Source organism: Musa acuminata, chromosome BXJ3-4, assembly GCF_036884655.1.
Source record: "Musa acuminata AAA Group cultivar baxijiao chromosome BXJ3-4, Cavendish_Baxijiao_AAA, whole genome shotgun sequence".
NCBI lineage: Eukaryota > Viridiplantae > Streptophyta > Magnoliopsida > Zingiberales > Musaceae > Musa > Musa acuminata.
Window position 1 is genome coordinate 23,382,023 of NC_088352.1, and position 26,351 is coordinate 23,408,373.

Here is a 26,351-nt window from a genome sequence, read left to right on the forward strand (position 1 = left end):
AGAGAAGAGGGGATTAGACAGTTTGTAATGAAGTAAAGTTGAATGTAGTAGATTAAGCAGTAAGGAATGAACACATCAGAATTTATAGTAGTTCGGTCGTTGTGACCTACATCCACTTTCGATTCCTCCTCCGTTGAGGTCACCGGCGTCCACTAATGGTATTCCTTCAATAGGCGAAGACTGACCACCTCTTTACAGTGCTTTCTCCTTTTTACGTATTTAGGAGATAACCCTTACAAGCCTCACACCCCTTCTTGGATGATTATAAAGCTAAAGAGAAGGAGGAGGACTCTTCTCACTTCTTCAATACTTTTAACACCCCAACACTTAAAGAGTTTTTTTCACACTTTGATTGCACTTTTGTTACCCTTTCATGCAAAAAAGGGTAGGGTATTTATAGGTCCCAATGACTTTAAAATTGGAGCCAAAAAGTGTCTCATCCCGGATTTCCGAGGTACTGGCGGTACCATCGCTAGTACTGAGCAATACCATTGCCAATACTAGGCGATACCACTACTTGACACTCTGACATTGGTGGTACCATCACCCAATCTGGTGGTACCACCATTTAACAGAGTCTTGGATATGGAGCTCTAGTGGTACCACCGCCTAGTAGTAATAATTGCCAGTAGTACCACTGCTTAGTATGGGCGGTACCACCATCCAGACCACTTGGGAGACCGTTCCCTAGGCAGTTCCACTACCCTAGTCTAGCGGTGCCATCGTCAGACAACGTCCAACAACCTGGTTGGGCCTTGAATCCAGCCCAAACTAGTCCAATTATGGGTCCAATTAGACCTTAATAGGGTTAATGGGATTGTCTCCCAAATCTAACCCTAATTATATGCTAACTGTTAGGAACGAGTTGGCACTAGGGGGGGGGTTGAATTAGTGCAGCGGTAAAAATGTCAGTTTAATAAAAATCTTCTTGCCATAAAAATCGATCTAAAAAATGTATACTTGAAAGTGTATGCAAGCATAGGCATAGTAAAAGCACAATAAGGAGGAGAGGTAGTTTGCTATAAAAGTAAATTGCTCAAATTAAATGTAAACAAAGTTTATAGTGGTTCGATCATCATGATCTACATCCAATCTCGATTCCTCCTCCGTCGAGACCACCAGCATCCACTATCGGTCTTCCTTTAATAGACGAAGACTAACCATCTTTTACAGTTCTTTCTCCTTTTACCGAGTTTGGGAGATAATCCTTACACCCCCCACTTACTCATCTCTCAAACTATTCTAACACTTAGAAGAAGGAGAGGAGTTCACACAAGATTACAGCAACGTTTCCTTCTTTTTTCACTTCAATACTTGTGTAGTTTAACTAGGGATGAGAGAGGTATTTATAAGCTTCAAGTTGATTCAAACTTGGAGCTGAAAAAGGTATCATCACGGGTTTCCTGGATCCTGACGGAACCACCGCTTATACTGGGCAGTACCATCGCCTGTAGCATTGACACTAGGCGGTACCACAGCCCAATCTGTTGGTACCACCACTTGGAAGACTATGTCTGGGTGGTACCACCGCCTGACACTTCCACTGGGTGGTACCACCGCCCAGACTAGCAGTACCACCGCTTGATACAGTCTCGAAGACTGTGCCACAACGATACCACTTGTTAGGTCACTGTTTGGGCCTTTCATTGGGCCTAACATAGTCCATACATGGGCCCAACTAGTCTCTAATTGGGTTGGCCCAATTCTAATCCCAATTATGTGCTAACTATGAAATTTAAGACATTTACTAAGCTAAACAAGTCCGTAAGTCTTGGTTTCTTCCAGTGAGCTTCCGGCGATCTTCCGGTGAACTTCCGACAATCTCTCGGTAAAGTTCCAACGGACTCTCCGCAAGCTCCTAGACTTCATGTCGATCTTCTTGGCGAGTTTTGATGAGCTTCTTTGGCAAGCTTCTGGACTTCTTAATCAATTCCGGCAGAACTTCCGACGAATGTCCAGACTTCCGACGAACTCTCGATCTCCCAACGAAATCATTTCCTTGACTCCGAGACTTCATTTTTCTTTATGACTTGCTATCGTAGTTAAACCTGCACACATAAAACCTACTTCGATCCAGATAATTAATACTAAGCTAATAAGATGTTGTCCGACATGTCATTGGTTCATCGAGTCCTCGTACGATTGTTCGGCGCATCATTCTCTCTTGCAGCTTATTGCCTAATCGGCCAGTTGACCTCCACAACTCCGATTTCCTTGGCACAATATCCGCTCTTCTTGGCCCGATGCCCGAACTTATGGCCCGAAGCCTTCTGTCTGTTGAATCTCGGATTTTGATGATGAAGTCAATTGTCATTTGTTGTCTAATGTATGTGTTGAGATAAGTGTGCAAGATTGACTACGATGAAAGTAAGACATGCAGCAGGAGTTGCGCCGGAGTCATGACAATGATCACATTAGGAGTTCGAGAGCTCGACGGAAGTTCGGACAGTCGTCGGAGGTTCTGCGGGAACAAATCCGAGATGTCCAGAAGCTTGCCAAAGGAGCTCATCGGAACTTGCCAAGTGGATCGTCGCAAGTCCAGGAGTTTGCCGGAAGTCCGCAGGAGCATCACCGAGGGTTTGTCGGATGATCGACGGAAGTTCGCCGGAAGAAGCGATTGACGCACCGGAGCAAGCTGCAGAATTTGTCTTAGAAAATAATTATAGTTAGCACATTGATTAAGTTAGAAATGGGAGGTGATCCCATTAGCTTAATCCTGGGGCAATTGGGCCCCTGAAGAACTCAAACTGGGCCGAATGGATCAACCCATTCGGACCCAGGTTGCTGTGGGAGGTGCAAACGCCCAAGTAGGGAGGTAGCACCGCCCAGGCTATGTCTCCCAGCGATACTGGGCGGTGCAACCGCTCCAGCCAAGAGTTGGCACCGCCCCGGGCTTAGTCACCGAGCGAGACTGGGTGGTGCAACCTCTTCTGTCAAGAGGTAGCACCGCCAGAGCTCAAGTTTCGAGCTCTGCCAAGCGGTGCAACCTCTCCAGTCAAGCGGTGCAACCGCTTGAGCTCGGTCTTCGAGCTCTGGTAGAGAGGTGCAACCGCCCCTGACAGAGGTGGCACCGCCCATTGAAGGAAGGTCTCTAGTTGAATCTGTAAGAGGGTGGTTGACCTTCGCCTATTGAAGGAAGGTCTCTAGTTGACGTCGGTGACCTCGTCGGTGGAGGAAGCCAAAAGTGGAGTTGGTCAAGATTGACCGAACCACTCTAAATCTCAGTTTGCATTTCCCTTGAGCATTTTACCTTTACTGCAAACTTTTCAATAGCTTACTGCCCTCTGTGATTTTACGAACGAGTTTCAAGGTTCAGACGTAAATCTACGTTTAGACGTAAATATGCGTTTAGACGTAAATCTGCTTTTTCGCATGATGATCTTATTGCAGATTGCATTTACGTTTTGAGCTGTACAATAGCAGCACACTGCCTTTATACTTCTGCTTAAACTGCGTCTTATCTAATCAAGTGATTTACGAATCGACACTTAGACGTAAATCTGTTTCTTCGTACGAACGTCGGATTTCAGTTTGCGTCGATATTCTGGTTTTCATCATAGTTGCAAACTGCCTGCATAGATTAACTGTAACCTTGCTTAGTATCAACTTTCATACAGAGTTGTCTTTATCGTTCAAACGCAGCTTTAGGTTTTAATCGCAGAAAGTTTTTCGCTGCACTAATTCACCCCCCCCTCTTAGTGCTCTCGATCCTAACAATTGGTATCAGAGCCCTGTTAACTCTCAAACGGATTAAAACCCAAGAGAGATGGCTTACGTCGGAAACCAAAAGGGCCATTCTATTACACGTCCACCCATGTTTAATGGGACGGACTACACCTATTGGAAGACCCGAATGAGGATTTTTCTTATTTCTATGGATGTTGAACTTTGGAATCTTGTCGAGAATGGTTTTTCAAAGTCTTCTCTTCTAATGATCGATTGGAATGATTTGGAGAAGAAGGCTTTCGCTCTTAATGCAAAGGCTATGAATGTCTTATTTTGCGCACTTGATAAAAACGAGTTTAATCATGTTTCGATTTGTGAAACTGCATTTGATATTTGGCACACACTCGAAGTGACTCATGAAGGCACAAGTAGAGTGAAAGAGTCAAAAATCAATCTTTTGTTACACTCTTTCGAACTTTTCCGGATGAAACCGAGTGAGACTATTGGCGACATGTTTACCCGTTTCACGGATGTCGTCAACGGTCTAAAAGGACTCGGAAAAAGTTTTTCGGATTTTGAGCTCGTAAATAAGATTCTAAGATCCCTTCCTAAGAGTTGGGATCCTAAAGTCACTGCTATTCAAGAGGCAAAAGATCTAAACAACTTCCCTCTTGAAGAACTAATTGGGTCATTAATGACCTACGAGATGACTTGCAAAGCTCATGAAGAGCAAGAAGACATCCTTCCAAAGAACAGGAAGGATATGGCACTTAGAACTTTGGAAGACCACTTGTAAGAAAACTCAAGTGATGAGGACTGTAACGATGACTTGGCACTTCTAACAAGAAAATTTAAAAAATTCATTAAAAGAAACAAGTTTAAGAATGACACTAAAAATAAACTTGAACCCAAGAAGGACCAAGTTATTTGCTATGAGTGCAAAAAGCCGGGACACTACAAGAGTGATTGTCCCCAAGCCAATAGGAGAACAACAAAGAAGAAGGCGCTCAAAGCAACATGGGATGATTCGAGCGCGTCCGAAGAAGAGGAGTCCAACACCGAGCATGTTGCTCATTACGCCTTAATGGCCATCGGAGAGGAGTTAACAAATTTATTAGATGCAGATTTATCTTTCGATGAATTATTAAATGCCTTCCATGACTTATTTGATGAATGCAAGATTATCAATAGAAAATATAAATTGCTAAAAAAGGAGCATGATAGTCTTACTTGTGATTTTGATAAGTTAAAAACTAAATATCATGATAGTTTAAATTCATGTATCAAATGCCATGATCTAGAAACTCTCCAAAAAGAAAACCTGCTACTTAAGGGCACCTTGAAGAAATTCGAGGTTGGTAGTAAGTCATTGAACATGATCCTTGCAAACAAGGGTCACATTCCAAAAAGGAGTGTAATTGGATTTGTGAGAAGTCCTCACCTAAATCCAACCACCTTTATAAAAGGCCCCATCTTACATGTTCAACACCAAGCCAAATGCAACTTTTGTTGTAAATTTGGACACAAGACGCATCATTGTCCATTCAAGAAAATTAGTCCAAACAAATTGATTTGGGTTCCTAAAGGAACCATGATAAACTCTATGCAACATGATAAACAATGTAGATCTATCTTTGAGGCACCCAAAAGCAAATAGGTACCTAAAAATCATCCTTTCTTATAGAAACCCACACCATCGCAAGCTAGGAGCAAGATATGGTACCTTGATAGTGGATGCTCAAGGCATATGACCGGAGATCCATCTCAGTTCTCTAAGCTCACTAGCATAGACGAAGGCAATGTCACTTTCGGAGACAACAACAAGGTTAAAATCACAAATGCAACCTAGATACAATCCTGTTTAACTTTTTAGAATTAGAAACGTATGATTCCCAAATTCACATATCCCTGGATTTTCGAACCCATCAATTTCATCCGTTAATAACCCTCGAATTTAACCGTGTATCATGAAATGACTAACTCTGTTATGAACTTGTAAGACTTATCAACTTGAAGAAACTATCACAAACATATGTACGACATTAAGAATGTGCACGATAAAAATCTACCTTGATCGTGCAAAAGTCCCTGTCTTAAAATGAAAATTCTTACGTAATTACGTAAGTAAAGTTGATTGTTGTGAATGAAAATTCTCCTCAAGACAGAAAAGTTCTCAGATCAGAATAAGTGCTCACCAGGCGGTGGCACCGCCCCAGCTAGAGGTAGCACCTCCAACTGTCACGTGTTGCAAGCAGTTGCACCGCTCCAGCCAGAGGTGCAACCGCCCGCAACTCTGCCCCTTTATAACTCAAGCTAGGGCCGGCGGTGAAACCAACCCCAACTCATTTCCTTCCCTCCTCTACTCTCCTAAGCCTCCTCCATCCCCATTTCTCCCATCTAAGCATCCCAAATACCCTTCATTTCGAAGCAAAGCATCAACATTCCTTCCCTCTCTTGAAGATCTCATTAAGGTACTCTCTAAGAAGCCCTTAAACTCTGTTCTAGATTCATTTACTTTTGCTCATCACTATTATTCTAAACAGTAGTAGTTATGGGATCAAGAAGATCCTCAAGAGACAAAGGAAAGAGGAGATTAGTAGAAGACTTTGATTCCACCCTTTTCGATTCAAAATACCATGCTGAAAATTTTTCCTCTTTTGAACTTAGGAGTGTCAACAAGGGAAAATACATAGATTTAAGTGAGCTAACAGACTTAGAGACAATCCAGTGGTTTGCAAACTTAGATCTACTCCCTATCTTACAAATTAATGAACCCATCTATCCAAGACTAGTAAGATTGTTTTACAACAACATACTAGTAGATGAAGAAGAAAGGATGTCCACCTATCTCTTAGGACAACACATTTCAAAAACGGATAGATTCATTTGCGACATGATAAGCATTCCCATGAAAAGTAAGGACTTTACTTTAGAGGATCATGGGATGATGAAAATGTTGGAACAACATACGTTGAAGCCCTACAAACAATTTTTGCCAATCCGAACTTAGAATTTGTTCCTAAAAGTTGTGAACATTTACTGCCTCTAAACACTAAGGTACTTCATCACATCCTAACTAGCATCATTCTTCCTAAACAATATCATCATGATGAAGTAAGCCAATTAGAATTAGGAACTATGTATATGATCATGAAACGACTTGACATCTGTCTTGGATATCTTATCCAACAAAACATGTTGGAACTATCTAAGAAAGACATGATGCTCCCATATGGTGGTATAATAACTAAAATAATGAAAGCCTATGATATTCTAATACTACCGGAAGAAAAAGTAATAAAAGTAGATAGATTCAGCATAATTAATAAAAATCTACTTCACCGATTAAGATGTTTTTATAGAAACGGTAACTAGGTTAGAATGCCAAGAAGAACTAATCCCCCTCAACCTAAACCAGAACCGGAAATACTAGTCTTTAGGGGTACCCAATCTCCTCCGATCTGTCCCTTTGAGGAAACATATCTGTTTGAGCAAACTCACACATCATCTGTCGAAGATATTGGGATTCGGATGGACCGATTCGAACAAAGACAAGAACGGCTTGAACATCGACAAGATCAAATCCTAACCGAGCTGCAGCAAATTCATCGACAATTTGACTCTTTATTTAGGCACTTTAACCTTCCACCTCATGAATGAGCTTGTATGAACACAATCATCCGTTGTTGTTATAAACTCCTCATGGACTTTGTCTTTAATATGGCATGTTGTAAACTCTTTATGTTACTCACCATGAAGGACTTTGTCTTTGATATGGTTACCTGATATGTTGTAAACTCCGTATGTTACTCTTTACCTTGATCCGTAAGCATATGCAAAGTTACAAGCATCTCTTGTTGTTTATCTCGGATTTTACATTGAAACTAAATGTTTTGAAAACCTTGTGCCGTGATAAATATAAAGTGACATACCAATGTAGTTGATAAGTCAGTAATATGACATTGATACGAAACTTCAATTCTTTACAAAACCTCTAAATGAAGAACAATTTGATTTTATAAGAAGAGAATTAGGAATGTTGATGTGTCCGAATACTTAAACTAGTTAAAATTATTTTTCGGACTTTATTGAATGATCAAAACACTTGATTAGTATTACATGCCTTGGTATCACTTGATCAAATAACATGTTGGAAATTATGTGTCAAATAGAAAAATGTTTTTGAAAATCAATAGTTTACTCATATCCGAATGCATGAAAGAGGTTATTTTCGGATTTGCTTAACAATTTGAATGCTAAAAATCGGATTTTCCTGTACACTCTTATGAAATTTTTTTTTTGAAAAATGAATTTCCTCTTTCATACACAAAGAATTATAACATACAAGGAGAAGAGGTATTCAAAGTATTAAATGTGTCATGCCTTCCTTTATGTGCTTGATAACCTGCTTATATTGTTCTCTTGGAATCACATCTACCATGCTTTTTGTTGATGACAAAGGGGGAGAAATATATGAATTGATATGTTTACTATCACTAATGTTGATATGGTTGATGCTGATATGTTTACTAATGATGATATGGTTGCTATCACTGATGCTGATATGTTTGCTATCACTAATGATGATATGGTTGCTATCACTGATTGCTATCACTGATGCTATGATTAGGCTATACTTGCATCACCAAGAAATATAGGATTGCTTTCATTGCTATATGCCCTGTATCAAGATATCAAACAAAAATTTGCATCGTACGAGCTGATATCTTACCATGTGATGCAATGCTACACTTGCTAAAATATTCGAAATTTGTACATCATGTAATGATATCAAAATCTTGCTTCACAGCTTTACATGTCGATATCTTACAATATGATGAATTGCTACAATTAACATCATTCAAACTTGTTATATTTGAAAATGTATGTCAAGCCTTGACATCATCTTCAAAGAAATACATTATGATAGGAATCATGATGGGAATATGTCTCTTGAATTTATAAAGTTTTTAAATTCAAGATGTATGGCATATAAACAGGGGGAGTTAAGGTTAACTCCATTATCAATTGATTGTCATCATCAAAAAGGGGGAGATTGTTTGAATCTCGGATTTTGATGATGAAGTCAATTGTCATTTGTTGTTTAATGTATGTGTTGAGATAAGTGTGCAGGATTGACTACGATGAAAGTAAGACATGCAGCAGGAGTTGCACCGGAGTCATGACAATGATCACGTTGGGAGTTCGAGAGCTCGACGGAAGTTCGGACAGTCGTCGGAGGTTCTGCGAGAACAAATCCGAGAAGTCCAGAAGCTTGCCAAAGGAGCTCATCGGAACTTGCCAAGTGGATCGTCGCAAGTCCAGGAGTTTGCCGGAAGTCCGCAGGAGCATCACCGAGGGTTCGTCGGATGATCGACGGAAGTTTGCCGAAAACTCGCCGGAAGAAGTGATTGACGCACCGGAGCAAGCTACAAAATTTGTCTTAGGAAATAATCGTAGTTAGCACATTGATTAAGTTAGAAATGAGAGGTGATCCCATTAGCTTAATCTTGGGGCAATTGGGCCCTTGAAGAACTCAAATTGGGCCGAATGGATCAACCCATTCGGACCCAGGTTGTTGTGGGAGGTGCAACCGCCCAGGCAGGGAGGTAGCACCACCCAAGCTATGTCTCCCAGCAAGACTGGGCGGTGCAACCGCCCTAGCCAAGAGGTGGCACCGCCCCGGGCTTAGTCTCCGAGCGAGACTGGGCGGTGCAACCTCTTCTGTCAAGAGGTAGCACCGCCAGAGCTCAAGTTTCGAGCTCTACCAGGCGGTGCAACCTCTCCAGTCAAGCGGTGCAATCGCCTGAGCTCGGTCTTTGAGCTCTGGCAGAGAGGTGCAACCGCCCCTGACAGAGGTGGCACCGCCTAGAGGCTCAGACTTCGAGGTCTGCTAGGCGGTGCAACTGCCCCAGTTAGGAGGTGCAACCGCTTGATCCCGAAATTTCGAGAATTGATAGATTTGAGCTCCAAATTTGAACTGGGTTGGGGCCTATAAATACCCCACCCATTCAGCACTGAAAGCATAGAACACACACTCGAAATCTTGTTGTCTTTCTGTGATTCTTAGAGCTCAAAACTGTTAGTTCTCCTCCTTCTATTCTTCAAAGTTTGAGTTGTAAAAGAGAGGAGAGAAAACTTCTGTAAGGGTTGTCTCCTAAGCCCGCCAAAAGGAGTAAATTTGTAAGAGGGTGGTTGGCCTTCGCCTATTGAAGGAAGGTCTCTAGTTGACGTCGGTGACCTCGTCGGTGGAGGAAGCCAAAAGTGGAGTAGGTCAAGATTGACCGAACCACTCTAAATCTCAGTTTGCATTTCCCTTGAGCATTTTACCTTTACTACAAACTTTTCAATAGCTTACTGCCCTCTGCGATTTTACGAACTAGTTTCAAGGTTCAGACGTAAATCTGCGTTTAGACGTAAATCTGCATTTAAACGTAAATCTGCTTTTTCGCATGATGATCTTATTGCAGATTGCATTTATGTTTTGAGCTGTACAATAGCAGCACACTGCCTTTATACTTCTGCTTAAACTGCGTCTTATCTAAACAAGTGATTTACGAATCGGCACTTAGACGTAAATCTGTTTCTTCGTACGAACGTCGGATTTCAGTTTGCGCCGATATTCTGGTTTTCATCATAGCTGCAAACTGCCTGCATAGATTGACTGTAACCTTGCTTAGTATCAACTTTCATACAGAGTTGTCTTTATCGTTCAAACGTAGCTTTCGGTTTTAATCGTAGAAAGTTTTCCGCTGCACTAATTCACCCCCCCTCTTAGTGCTCTCGATCCTAACACTGTCGATATGTTGACCGATCCTTCGGCTCGACGTCCAATCTTCTGACATGTTTTTCTCTAGCATAACATTATTCTTCCTACTTTAATTGTGTCTCCCTGATCGAAGCATCCTATGTCACTCAAAACACATATTAAATCATAAACACTATCAATTGGTTTCATCATCAAAATCCGAGATTCAACAATCTCCCCATTTTTAATGATGACAACCAATGGATGACGAAGTTAACCTTAACTCCCCCTATCAATATGCCATATTGATAGAACTCTTGGATTCAAAAATCCAAGCAACATGTTATCATAAACTTATGCATAACATTATCATACTTCTCCCACTTAGTCATCAACAAAAAGGAAAAGTTCAACTATCAAGTATTTATGACATATTATAGTTTAAATCAGTGCAATATAAATATAATCTTCAGTTTTATCATAATGCAAGCTAGCAAAAATTTAAGTTTTGCAAGTTTGTAAATTTTGCTATATGTGCAAGTTTAGCATCTTTTGCTTCTTGAGATAGTCAAGATAGCACTATTGCTTCTCTTAAGATTGCAAGCTAGCAAGTCTTGGTGATGTTCAAGATAGCAAATTCTACATCATGCAAGCTAGCAAATTTTTACATCGTTTTTTAAGAATGTAAGCTAGCAATATTTGAGGTGTTCAAGAAGGCAACTTTTGCTTCTTGAAATGTGCAAGTTAGCAATCTTTGCTTCTCCTTTAAAATGTGCAAGTTAGTAATTCTTGTTTCTCTTTTTAGTTGGGCAATCTAACAATTTTTAGATATGCAAGCTAGTAAGATAGCAAGTTTTACATTAAGCAAGCTAACACATTTTGCACCATGTAAGCTAGCAAATTTTACATAATTTTAGAACATGCATAGCTAGTTCTTTCTCCCCCTTTGTCATTGTCAAAAAGAAGGGAAGAAATTAATTTTGTAATTCTTTTTCCCTTTACATCAATTTCCAAATCATGACAAAGGATAAATAACAAAGATGAAAAATAATGTCAAAATAATTTTTCATCATAAATATTTCATCATTGTATGCATCATTATCATAAGATGAAGTATTGTATGTATAATATCAAATCATCATTCATAATTACATCAATATTTCAATCATTATTTCAATCATAAAAAATGAAAGATCAAATCTAAAATTTGAGAAATCAAGAGAAACCATGATTATTTTAACAATTCTCCTCTTAAATAATTAACGAAAAGAATTCTTAGGAGATTATGATATAGATAAAATTCATTTAATCTTGTAGGAGAACAAGATCTCAATTCATGCATATAAAATCTCTCAAGTCATTATGAATCATAAAAATTATAATTTCAAAAAATCATGATTCATTTAGATAGTAGTTAGGAAAAAGAAACAAGGAAAAAATTATCTTCATTCATAGAAAGATTTCAAGTATCAAATATCGAGAAATCAAGATCATGAATTGAATTATTTTCCTCTTTAGTAAATGGCAAAGAGAAATATAAGAGATCAAATTAGAGATCTTGATTCATAAAAAATTTCATGTTATAAACCTCAAAAAATCAAGATAAAGCTCATTCAAATTCAAATCGTCAGATCAAAATCATATTCAAGATATTCATAAAAAAATATAGATAGATTCGTTAATCTCTCCTATTTGAAAATCAATAAAGTAGAGAAAAATAAATTTTTCAAGGAGAAAGCTTTCCTCTTTTTTAGTGTTTTAATTCATATGATTGATTTCATATAAGCATGCCCCTTTTTAATTTATGCCAAATAAAAACATACATCAATATTTAAAACTGAAAAAGAACTTTTATTATGGCAAAGATTGATAATCCATAAATCATAAAAATTATCATGCATAATTTTGAAATATAAACTTATTAAGCATGATCATTATACATCATTACTTTGGGCATGATATCATTAATCATAGAGCATCTTGTTAGGACTCTAGCTAGGAGAGTTCTAATTGAGAGGGGCATTCATATAAAACCTATCTAAGCTGACCCCTATTAAAGAGGTTAAGAGGTCAGCTAGGGTTAGGAGGTTGTTTCTTAGAGAAGAATTAGGAGTTGTAAAGGAATAGAAGTCTTGAGTAGGAGTCCTATTAGGAGTTGGTTAGAAGTAGGAGTCTTGAGTATGAGTCCTATTAGGAGTTAGGGTTTAGAAGCCCTACAAATAGCCATGTATTCCTTCTCTTTTGATAAGCAATAGATAATTTTTTTCTACAGCCTTTGAGCAGCAACTTGGAGAAAGGAATCCCTATAGAGTTCTAAGGAGATCGATCCCCTAAAGAGATTAACCCCAAGTCTAGAATCTACAAGGGATCTAACACCTGGTATCAAAGCAGTGCTCATGGCATTTTGCTGCCCTTCCATAGCCATCCATCAGCCCTCCACAGCCACCCAAAGCAATTCCCACAATTGCTTAAAATATCATCGTCAAATTCTGCCGTCATCTCCACCACTGCGGATCATCCTTTGATCTTCCCGTGAATTACAATACGTTTTGGTTTTCTACCTTACTGCTGCTGTAGTTTAGTTATTTTTATTCAAAAAACCAAAAAAAAAATTGTTCCTATATTACTGCATAAACTTTTCGTCGCAAAGTTTTCATCTCTACGACGAAAGATACATTGTAGAATTCCAACCGCATAGTACAACTTGTTTGATCATGCTACTATATTTTTTCTATCCAAATCTCTATGAAATTTTTATGACAGCTTTGATACTTCCTAACAGCAGATTTTCCTTTAGTTTTATCAAAAAATTCTCAATATAAACCATTGATCTTATACGTCTAATCTGCTATACTTGAAAATCTGCATTGTAAAATTCCAATCGCGTAACACAGATTGTTTGATCTTGCTACTATGTTTTTTCTATCCAAATCTCTATGAATTTTTTATGATAGCTTTGACACTTCGTAACAGTAGATTTTCCTTTAGTTTTGTCAAAAAATTCTCAATATAAACTATTGATCTTTTACGTCCAATCTGCTACACTTGAAAATCTGTACTACAGAAAATTTCAGCCGCATATTGTTGCCTTAACCCATCTATTTGCAATCTTTTTTGAATAAAATTTCTTATACACTTCGTAGACCATCTTAGCTACCATCTAAGATAGATTTAAGGAATTCAACTCTAAAAACGATTTAGTGTTGCTACAAATTTTCATCGCAAACCGCTAAAATTTTTCAACAAGAATTCTGCTATCGTAACTTGCAACAATTTTCTTGCTGTTATACTACCAAAATTTTTTTGATTAAATTAGACATCCTTGCTGTCATATAAATAGAGATTTTGCTATCAATTCCCTCCTCAAATTTCTCAAGTTTTTGGTAGAAATTTCATCGAGAAACCACTGTTTCTTTGATGATAATTCTGCTCTTATAAGACAACACATACCTGCAGCAACTTTCTTTGATTTCTATCAAACCTTTGCTGCCATCTACCACAGATCTAAAACTTTTATCCATAGCCCTAAAACTCTACCAAACCACACCCTTAAACTGCACCTAAAACAGCTACAAAACAAGCCTAAAATGCAGCCTATATCCACCAATCCACCAACCCTTTAGACCATCACTTCTCTCAACCTATACATGCCTTTAACCCGATAATAAAAGAGAGATCTTAATATCACAAATTTGGAGGTATATACTATGGTATCTAAGAAGGCAATAATACTAAATTCGAAGCCTTCAAGATGTGAATGGAAGATAAGATTCGGACTCTCTTTACCGAACTCAGTTTGGGCCGACCACTAAGCCCGAAGAAATCACATCAAGGGGAGAGTTCCAACTAGTCACACCAAGCCCGAAGAGATGACTTCCAAGGGAGAGGAGGCTCTATAACCAACCCCAACTATCCACACATGAGGGTGGACTTCCATAGATGGGAAGAAGGAGACCCAATTGGTTGGATCTCACGCGCGAAGCGATATTTTCGGTACCACAAAACCACAGACGCATCTATGTTGGAAATTACGATTATACATCTTGAAGGGGATGCCATATAGTAGTTTAACTAGTTTAAAATACTGATGGAGTCCTCTCATGGTGACAATTCAAAGAAGGACTGTTGATCTGCTACGGACCAACCGATTACGAGAACATTGACAGATGTTGAATCTCGGATTTTGATGATGAAGTCAATTGTCATTTGTTGTCTAATGTATGTGTTGAGATAAGTGTGCAGGATTAACTACGATGAAAGTAAGACATGCAGCAGGAGTTGCGCTGGAGTCATGACAATGATCACGTTGGGAGTTCGAGAGCTCGACGGAAGTTCGGACAGTCGTCGGAGGTTCTGCAGGAACAAATCCGAGAAGTCCAGAAGCTTGCCAAAGGAGCTCGTCAGAACTTGCCAAGTGGATCGTCGCAGTCCAGGAGTTTGCCAGAAGTCCGCAGGAGCATCACCGAGGGTTCATCAGATGATCGACGGAAGTTCGCCGGAAACTCGCCCGAAGAAGCGAGTGACGCACCGAAGCAATCTGTAGAATATGTCTTAGGAAATAATCGTAGTTAGCACTTTGATTAAGTTAGAAATGGGAGGTGATCCCATTAGCTTAATCCTAGGGCAATTGGGCCCCTGAAAAAACTCAAATTGGATCGAATGGTTCAGCCCATTCGGACCCATGTTGCTGTGGGAGGTGCAACCGCCCAGACAGGGAGGTAGCACCGCCCAGGCTATGTCTCCCAGCGAGACTGGGAGGTGCAACCGCTCCAGCCAAGAGGTGGCACCGCCCCGGGCTCAGTCTCCGAGCGAGACAGGGCGGTGCAACCTCCTTTGTCCGGAGGTAGCACTGCTAGAGCTCAAGTTTCAAGCTCTGCCAGGCGGTGCAACCGCCTGAGCTCGGTCTTCGAGCTCTGGCAGAGAGGTGCAACCGCCCCTGACAGAGGTGGCACCGCCCAGAGGCTAAATCTTCGAGGTCTGCCAGGCGGTGCAACCGGTCAAGTCAGGAGGTGCAACCGCCTGATCTCGGAATTCCGGGATTTGATAGTTTTGAGCTCCAAATTTGAACTGGGTTGGGGCCTATAAATACCCCACCCATTCAGCACTGAAGAGATACAGACCTACACCGAATTCTTGATCTTTTCTGTGATTATAAGAGCTAAAATTTGTGTAAAGTCCAAAATTTCTCCTCTTTCTGTTCTTCAAGTCTTGAGTTGTAAAGAGAGGAGAGAAAGGTTCTGTAAGGGTTGTCTCCTGAGCCCATCAAAAGGAGTGAAACTGTAAAAGGGCTGTTGGCCTTCGCCTATTGAAGGAAGGCCTCTAGTTGACGTCGGTGACCTCATCGGTGGAGGAAGCCAAAAGTGGAGTAGGTCAAGACTGACCGAACCACTCTAAATCTCTGGTTTGCTTTTATTTCGAGCACTTTATCATTACTGCAAACCTCCTACATAGCTACTGCTCTCTACGCTTTTACGAACAAGTTTCTAAGTTTTGATCTTTCCGAATCTGCATTCAGACGTAAATCGGTGTTTTCGTACGATCTTTAAATTGTAGTTTACATTTACGTTTTGATTCTATTTATAACTGCAAACTGTCTTCTGCGCTTTTACGAATGAGTTTCTTTGCAGTTTACGTTTATGTTTTGATTCCATTTATAACTGCAAACTACCTTCTGCGCTTTTATGAATGAGTGTTTGAGTTCAGATCTTTCCGAATCTGAGCTTAGACGCAAACTGCGCTTAGACGCAATCTGCGCTTAGACGCAAACTGCGCTTAGACGCAATCTGCGCTTAGACGCAAACTGCGCTTAGACGCAATCTGAGCTTAGACGCAAACTACGCTTAGATGCAAACTGCGCTTAGACGCAATCTGCATTTAGACGTAAACTACGCTTAGACGCAAACTGCATTTAGACGCAAACTGCGTAAACTGCGCTTAGACGCAAACTGTGTTTAGACGTAAACTGCACTTAATCATAAGTAATCTTAGAATCGGCTTTTGCATTAAAATAGTTTTTATCGAACGAACGTAGCTTTCGTTTTTAATCGCTGAAAGATTTCCGCTGCACTAATTCACCCCCCCTCCCTCTTAGTGCTCTCGATCCTAACAATTGGTATCAGAGCCTAGTTAACTCTCAAACGGATTAAAACCCAAGAGAGATGGCTTACGTCGGAAACCAAGAGGGCCATTCCATTACACGTCCACCCATGTTTAATGGGACGGACTACACCTATTGGAAGACCCGAATGAGGATCTTTCTTATTTCTATGGACGTTGAACTCTGGAATCTTGTCGAGAATCGTTTTTCAAAGTCTTCTCTTCCAATGATCGATTGGAACGATTCGGAGAAGAAGGCTTTCGCTCTTAATGCAAAGGCTATGAATGCCTTATTTTGCGCACTTGATAAAAACGAGTTTAATCGTGTTTCGATTTGTGAAACTGCATTTGATATTTGGCACACACTCGAAGTGACTCATGAAGGCACAAGTAGAGTGAAAGAGTCAAAAATCAATCTTTTTTTACACTCTTTCGAACTTTTTCGAATGAAACCGAGTGAGACTATTGGCGACATGTTTACCCGTTTCACGGATGTCGTCAACGGTCTAAAAGGACTCGGAAAAAGTTTTTCGGATTTTGAGCTCGTAAATAAGATTCTAAGATCCCTTCCTAAGAGTTGGGATCCTAAAGTCACTGCTATTCAAGAGGCAAAAGATCTAAACAACTTCCCTCTTGAAGAACTAATTGGGTCATTAATGACCTACAAGATGACTTGCAACGCTCATGAAGAGCAAGAAGACATCCTTGCAAAGAACAGGAAGGATATGACACTTAGAACTTTGGAAGATCACTTGAAAGAAAACTCAAGTGATGAGGACTGTGATGATGACTTGACACTTCTAACAAGAAAATTTAAAAAATTCATTAAAAGAAACAAGTTTAAGAATGACACTAAAAGTAAACTTGAACCCAAGAAAGACCAAGTTATTTGCTATGAGTGCAAAAAGCCGGGACACTACAAGAGTGATTGTCCCCAAGCCAAAAAGAGAACAACAAAAAAGAAGGCGCTCAAAGCAACATGGGATGATTTGAGCATGTCTGAAGAAGAGGAGTCTAACACCGAGCAAGTTGCTCATTACGCCTTAATGGCCATCGGAGAAGAGGTAACGAATTTATTAGATGCTGATTTATCTTTCGATGAATTATTAAATGCCTTCCATGACTTATTTGATGAATGCAAGATTATCAATAGAAAATACAAATTGCTGAAAAAGGAGCATGATAGTCTTACTTGTGATTTTGATATGTTAAAAATTGAATATCATGATAGTTTAAATTCATGTATCAAATGTCATGATCTAGAAACTCTCCAAAAAGAAAACTCGCTACTTAAGGACACCTTGAAGAAATTCGAGGTTGGTAGCAAGTCCTTGAACATGATCCTTGCAAACAAAGGTCACGTTCCAAAAAGAAGTGGAATTGGATTTGTGAGAAGTCCTTACCTAAATCCAACCATCTTTATAAAAGGCCCCATCTTACATGTTCAACACCAAGCAAAATGTAACTTTTGTTACAAAATTGGACACAAGACGCATTATTGTCCATTCAAGAAAATTAGTCCAAACAAATTGATTTGGGTTCCTAAAGGAACCATGATAAACTCTATGCAACATGATAAACAATGTAAATCTATCTTTGAGGCACCCAAAAGCAAATGGGTACCTAAAAATCATCCTTTCTTGTAGAAACCCACACCATCGCAAGCTAGGAGCAAGAGATGGTACCTTGATAGTGGATACTCAAGGCATATGACCGGAAATCCATCTCAATTCTCTAAGCTCATTAGCATAGACGAAGGCTATGTCACCTTCGGAGACAACAACAAGGGTAAAATCATTGGCAAAGGAACCATAGTTAACAAATCCAACTTCTTTATTGAAGATGTTTTGTTAGTTAATGGTTTAAAACATAACCTTTTGTGCATTAGTCAATTACGTGATAAAGGATACGTTGTCAAATTTAAATCTAATGCTTGCATCGTTGAAAAACCACATAAGAACATGTCTATGATTGTATTAAAACAAAATAACGTATACACTATTGACATCAATGATTTATGTGATGAAATGTGTTTTGCGGTTATGAATGAGGATGCTTGGCTATGGCATAGAAGATTATGTCATGCTAGCATGAAACTAATCACTCAAATATCATCTAGAGAACTTGTAAGAGGAATTCCTCATATCAAGTTCATCAAAGATAATGTATGTGATGCTTGCCAATTAGGTAAACAAATTAAGGATAGTTTTAAAGCTAAGAATCAAATAAGCACCTCTAGGCCCTTACAATTGATCCATATGGACTTATTCGGACCAATCTCTACATCGAGTCTTGGAGGTAGCAAGTACGCCTTTATCATTGTTGATGACTATAGTAGATATACATGGACCTACTTCTTAAAACAAAAAAATGAATGCTTTAAATATTTTACCAAGATTTGTAAACTTGTTCAAAATCAGAAGGGTTCTATGATTTCGTCAATTAGAAGTGATCATGGTGGAGAATTTCAAAACCATGACTTCCAAGAATTCTGTGAACTCTATGGATACAACCATAACTTCTCTACTCCAAGAAATCCTCAACAAAATGGGGTAGTAGAAAGAAAAAAATCGAAATCTACAAGAAATGGCAAGAACCATGTTGAATGAACATAGCCTACCCAAATATTTTTGGGCCGAAGCCGTAAACACTGCATGCTATATTTTGAATAGAGTTCTAGTAAGACCCTTACTCACCAAAACTCCTTATGAGTTATGGAATAACAAAAAACCCAATGTCTCATATTTTAAAGTCTTTAGGTGTAAATGTTTTATCTTAAATGAAAAGGATAACTTAGGAAAATTCGATGCTAAATCTGATGAAGGAATCTTTCTTGGTTATTCTTCGGTTTCTAAAGCTTTTCATATTTTCAATAAAAGAACTTTAATTATTGAAGAATCCATCCATGTTGTTTTTAATGAGATTTCCGAAATTAGGAAAAATGATCTTGACGATGATGTTAATTTTGATTCTTTGAATTTAAACGAAACCCCGTCTCCAACTAGCAACTTGGATGCATCCACTTCTTAGATTTCCTTACCCAAGGATTGGAAGTATGTAGATGCTCATCCTAAGGAGCTAATCTTAGGAGACACATCAAAGGGGGTTCAAACACGATCTTCTTTTAAAAATTTTGTGCCAACGTTGCCTTTCTCTCCCAAATTGAACCCAAATGTGTTGATGAAGCCATGAAAGATGATTCATGGATTATCGTAATGCAAGATGAATTGAATCAATTTGAGAGAAATGAGGTGTGGACGCTTGTTCCTAGGCCAAATGACCATTTAGTTATTGGTACTAAATGGGTCTTTAGAAACAAGTAAGATAAAAATGGTATCGTGGTTAGAAACAAGGCTAGATTAGTGGCCAATGGTTTCAACCAAGAAGAAGGTATCGACTATAAAGAAACCTTCGCTCATGTGGCTCGATTAGAAGCCATAAGAATGCTCCTTGCCTACGCTAGCAGTATTAATTTTAAATTATTTCAAATGGACGTTAAAAGCGCTTTTCTTAATGGCTTTATTTCCAAAGAAGTCTATGTTGAACAACCTCCTGGATTTGAAAATAATAGTCTCCCTAATCATGTGTTTAGATTAACTAAAGCTCTCTATAGTTTAAAACAAGCTCCAAGGGCTTGGTATGAGAGACTTAGTTCTTTTCTTATTGAAAATAATTTCATAAAAGGCAAGGTTGATACTACATTATTCATCAAGAACTTTGAAAATAATTTTCTCATTGTTCAAATTTATGTTGATGATATTATCTTTGGTTCTACGAATGAATCTCTTTGTGAATCCTTTGCTAAAACTATGAGTCTTGAATTCGAAATGAGTCTAATGGGAGAGTTAACATTCTTCTTAGGTCTACAAATCAAACAACTAAGCAATGGCATCTTTATTAGTCAAACTAAATATGCTATGAGTTTACTAAAGAAGTTTAATATGAATAACTCAAAAGCTATTAACACTCCTATGAGCACCTCCACTAAGTTAGAAATTGATGAAAGTGGAGAAATCTTCGATCAAAAACCCTATAGGGGTATGATAGGAAGTTTACTTTACCTCACTGCAACTAGACCAGACATAATGTTCAGTGTAGGACTTTGTGCTAGATTTCAATCAAACCCTAAGATATCTCATCTCAAAGTAGTTAAAAGAATACTCAGATATCTTAATGGTACCACAAATCTAGGATTATGGTACCCAAAATCAGAGAAGCTTGAGTTAATTGCTTATGCTGATGCGGACTTCGCTGGCTGTAGATTAGATAGAAAAAGCACATCAGGAACATGTCAATTCTTAGGACATGCCCTTGTTTCCTGGTCATCTAAGAAACAAAACTCGGTTGCACTATCAACAACCGAAGCTGAATATATTGCAGCAAGTGCATGCTGTGCACAAGTTGTTTGGATGAAAAATACCTTAGAAGATTATAAAGTTCATCTTAAAAATATTCCCTTTAAATGTGATAATACAAGTGCAATATGCCTAACAAAAAACCATATACCACACTCAAGAACAAAACATATTGACATTAGACATCACTTTATACGAGATCATGTTACGAATCATGATGTAATCATAGAATTCATTGATACGAAACATCAACTAGCTGATATCTTTACAAAACCTCTAAGTGAAGAACAATTTGATTTCATAAGAAGAGAATTAGGAATGTTGATGTGTCCGAATACTTAAACTAGTTAAAATTATTTTTCGGACGTTATTGATTACTATTACATGCCTTGGTATCACTTGATCAAATAACATGTTGGAAATTATGTGACAAATGTTTTTGAAAATCAGTAGCTTACTTATATCCGAATGCATGTAAGAAGTTCATCTTATTTTCGGTTTGAATGCTAAAAATAGGATTTTCCTGTACACTCTTATGAAAACTTTTTGAAAAATGAGTTTCCTCCTTCAAGCAACGAACTATAACATAACAAGGAGAAGAGATATTCAAAGTATTATATGTGTCATGCCTTCCTTTATGTGCTTGATAACCTACTGGAATCATATCTACCATGCTTTTTGATAATGCTACCATGCTTTTTGTTGATGACAAAGAGGGAGAAAAATATGAATTGATATGGTTGCTATTACTAATGTTATGATTACGCCATACCTGCTATCACTGATAATGATATGGTTGCTATTACTGATGTTGATATGGTTGCTATCACTAATACTATGATTAGGCCATACTTGCATCACCAAGAAATATATGATTGCCATATGCCCTGTATCAAGATATCAAGTAAAAATTTGCATCGTACGAACTGATATCTTACCATGTGATGCAATGCTACACTTGCTAAAATATTCGAAATGTGTACATCGTATGATATCAAAATCTTGCTTCACAGCTTTACATGTCGATATCTTACAATATGATGAATTGCTACAATAACCATCATTCAAATTTGTTAAATTTGAAAATGTATGTCAAGCCTTGACATCATCTTCAAAGAGATACATTATGATAGGAATCATGATGGGAATATGTCTCTTGAATTTATAAAGTATTTAAATTCGAGAAGTATGGCATATAGACAGGGGGAGTTAAGGTTAACTCCATTATCAATTGATCGTCATCATCAAAAAGGGGGAGATTGTTGAATCTCGGATTTTGATGATGAAGTCAATTGTCATTTGTTATCTAATGTATGTGTTGAGATAAGTGTGCAGGATTAACTACGATGAAAGTAAGACATGCAGCAGGAGTTGCGCCGGAGTCATGACAATGATCACGTTGGGAGTTCGAGAGCTCGACGGAAGTTCGGACAGTCGTCGGAGGTTCTGCGGGAACAAATCCGAGAAGTCCAGAAGCTTGCCAAAGGAGCTCGTCGGAACTTGCCAAGTGGATCGTCGCAGTCCAGGAGTTTGCCGGAAGTCCGTAGGAGCATCACCGAGGGTTCATCGGAATGATCGACGGAAGATCGCCGGAAACTCGCCGGAAGAAGCGAGTGACGCACCAAAGCAAGCTGCAGAATATGTCTTAGGAAATAATCATAGTTAGCACTTTGATTAAGTTGGAAATGGGAGGTGATCCCATTAGCTTAATCTTGGGGCAATTGGGCCCCTGAAAAAACTCAAATTGGGTCGAATGATTCAGCCCATTCGGACCTAGGTTGCTGTGGGAGGTGCAACCGCCCAGGCAGGGAGGTAGCACTGCCCAGGCTATGTCTCCCAGCGAGACTGGGAGGTGCAATCGCTCTAGCCAAGAGGTGGCACCGCCCCGGGCTCAGTCTCCGAGCGAGACTGGGCGGTGCAACCTCCTCTGTCAGGAGGTAGCACCGCTAGAGCTCAAGTTTTGAGCTCTGCCAGGCGGTGCAACCTCTCCAGTCAGGCGATGCAACCGCCTGAGCTCGGTCTTCGAGCTCTGGCAGAGAGGTGCAACCGCCCCTGACAGAGGTGGCACCGCCCAGAGGCTCAGTCTTCGAGCTCTGCCAGGCGATGCAACCGATCCAGTCAGGAGGTGCAACCGCCTGATCTCGGAATTCCGGGATTTGATCGTTTTGAGCTCCAAATTTGAACTGGGTTGGGGCCTATAAATACCCCACCCATTCAGCACTGAAGAGATACAGACCTACACCGAATTCTTGATCTTTTCTGTGATTCTAAGAGCTCAAATATATGTAAAGTCCAAAAGTTCTCCTCTTTCTGTTCTTCAAGTCTTGAGTTGTAAAGAGAGGAGAGAAAGGTTCTGTAAGGGTTGTCTCCTGAGCCCGTCAAAAGGAGTGAAACTGTAAAAGGGCAGTTGGCCTTCGCCTATTGAAGGAAGGCCTCTAGTTGACGTCGGTGACCTCGTCGGTGGAGGAAGCCAAAAGTGGAGTAGGTCAAGACTGACCGAACCACTCTAAATCTCTGGTTTGCTTTTATTTCAAGCACTTTATCATTACTGTAAACCTCCTACATAGCTACTGCTCTCTGTGCTTTTACGAACAAGTTTCTAAGTTCTGATCTTTCCGAATCTGCATTCAGATGTAAATTGGTGTTTTCGTACGATCTTTACATTCCAGTTTACATTTACGTTTTGATTCTATTTATAACTGCAAAGTGTCTTCTGCGCTTTTACGAACGAGTTTCTTTGCAGTTTACGTTTATGTTTTGATTCCATTTATAACTGCAAACTGCCTTCTGCGCTTTTACGAATGAGTGTCTGAGTTCAGATCTTTCCAAATCTGAGCTTAGACGCAAACTGCGCTTAGACGCAATCTGCGCTTAGACGCAAACTGCGCTTAGACGCAATCTGAGCTTAGACGCAAACTGCGCTTAGATGCAATCTGAGCTTAGACGCAAACTGCGCTTAGATGCAAACTGCGCTTAGACGCAATCTGCATTTAGACGTAAACTGCGCTTAGACGCAAATTGCATTTAGACGCAAACTGCGTAAACTGCGCTTAGACGCAAACTGTGTTTAGACGTAAACTGCACTTAATCATAAGTAATCTTAGAATCGGCTTTTGCATCGAAATAGTTTTTATCGAACGAACGCAGCTTTCATTTTTAATCACTGAAAGATTTCCGCTGCACTAATTCACCCCCCCCCCCCTCTTAGTGCTCTCGATCCTAACAACGGACAACTAGCAAAGATCTGACAAACCTCTACCATTAAGGAGTACCAAATCAGGTTTGAAAGATTATCTAATCAAAATTGTGATTGGTTTGAAAAATAGCTATTGGGGACCTTCACTGAGGGCTTGAAGCCAGAGAACCAGGGAGAAGTTAAAGTGCGACAACCGTATACGCTTATGGCAGCCATCTCTTTCGTACGATTTCAAGAGGAGCGATTGAACCATGAAGCCCGGAGGACTAGGGTCGCTTCTCAACCAGCAATACTGAAGCCCTTAGCCCCTACTATTGTCGATCAAGTCCCTGCACCAAAAAGGTTGACAAGAGAATAGATTCTGGAGCAATATGCGAAGGGGTTATGTTGGCACTGCGACGAGCCGTGGAGCAGCGAGCATCACTGTAGAAAAGGGAGACTTCTTATGATTGAACCAGTAGAAGAAGAGGTCATTGAACATCTAGAAGAGAGCCTTGAATATGAAGAAGAAGATGCGGAAGAAGAGCTACAACCAACCGATGTTACGGTACACACACTAGCTGGCTACTCAAACCCGCAAACGATGAAAGTTGGAGACCTTCGCAAACAACAACCGATCACTGTTCTTATTAACACGAGCATCACTAATAACTTCCTAAACAGTAATATTGCTGCTTGGATGGCACTCCACATTGAAGGTTGCAGCAAGTTCGACGTAAAGGTTGCCGATGGAAGAATCCTAAAGTGCGACCAAAGATGTCCACAGATCATCCTACGCGGAAAGCGCAGAAGCAACGTAACCACCGTTTTGACCCAACGAATGGAGAAAGTTTTACACAAGGTAAAAAGTGGCTTTTTGATGCATCTCTAGCAGCAACCAGAGGGGATGAAAATAGAAATTGAAGATCAAAATCTGGCCCAATTGCTTACTGAATTTGCCGACATTTTTACTGAACCGCGAAGTCTTCCTCTTACGTAGCAACATGACCATCGGATTCCAATCCTTCAGGGTAAGCCACCAGCAAAAATTTGGCTGTACCGATATCCTCACCTCCTGCAGAATAAATTGAAAAGATCGTAAAGGATATGCTTGAAACAGGGGTGGTTCGGCCAAGTTGCAACCCCTATTCCTCACCGGTGCTACTTGTACGTAAGAAGGATAGAACTTGGTGTATATGCGTCGACTACCGAGCTTTAAATGACATCACCATCAAGGACAAATACCCTATTCCAGTAGAAGATGAATTGCAGGATGAAAGGGAGCACGAATCTTCACGAAGCTGGACCTTCGATTCGGGTATCATCAAATACGATTGTGCGAAGAAGACATACTGAAAACCACCTTTCAAACATACAATGGCCACTATGAATTTTTGCTTTCTTCAACATAAGGTGGAATATCTTGGGCATTTTATATCAGAGGAAGGTGTGGCGATGGACCCCTCCATAATTCAAGCAATACAAAACTGACCAACCCCGAGGAACATAAAATTGCTATATGACTTTCTAGGTTTAATAGGCTACTATCGCAAGTTCGTGAAAAACTATGGAAAGATTAGTGTACCACTTACTTCCTTATTGAAAATAGATGTCTTCTAATGGTTGAACAGAGCCTCCGCTGCCTTTGACAAACTTAAGGTAGCTATGACAATGATGTCGGTGCTAACACTACAAGATTTCAGCCGACCTTTCATTATTGAGGCTAATGTATCTGGAGTCAGAATTGGAGTCATTCTCATGCAAGATGGTTGACCACTCGCATACACTAGTAAGGCATTGTCTCCCTCCCATCAAAATATATCAACATACGATAAGGAGATGCTCGCCATTGTGCACCTAGCAATGAGGTGGAGACCCTACTTGATCAGTCAACGATCTCAAATTAAAACTGACTATAGAAGCCTCAAGTACTCTTTGGAGCAAAAGATATTATCCCCTGAGCAACAAAAATAGGTAATAAAACTTCTTGGATTTGATTATGAAATAACTTACAAAAAGGGGAAAGAGAATGTTGTTACAGATGCGCTTTCGTGGCTACCCAAGCAAGCTGAATTTTCCATCATTTCACTTCCGACCAATGACTTCCTTGAGGATATTAAGATGGAATGGTAGGAAGATCCGGAGACTAGTAAGATAATAAAAAAATTAGAGGAAACACCAAGCCTCGTTGCTCATTACAGTTGGGACTCAAAAGAATTACGCTATAAGGGACGCATTGGGCTTATGCCAAATTCTACTTGCATCTTCACGAGTTGATTTTGGACAGAGTTATTCTAGATGCAGGGCATTA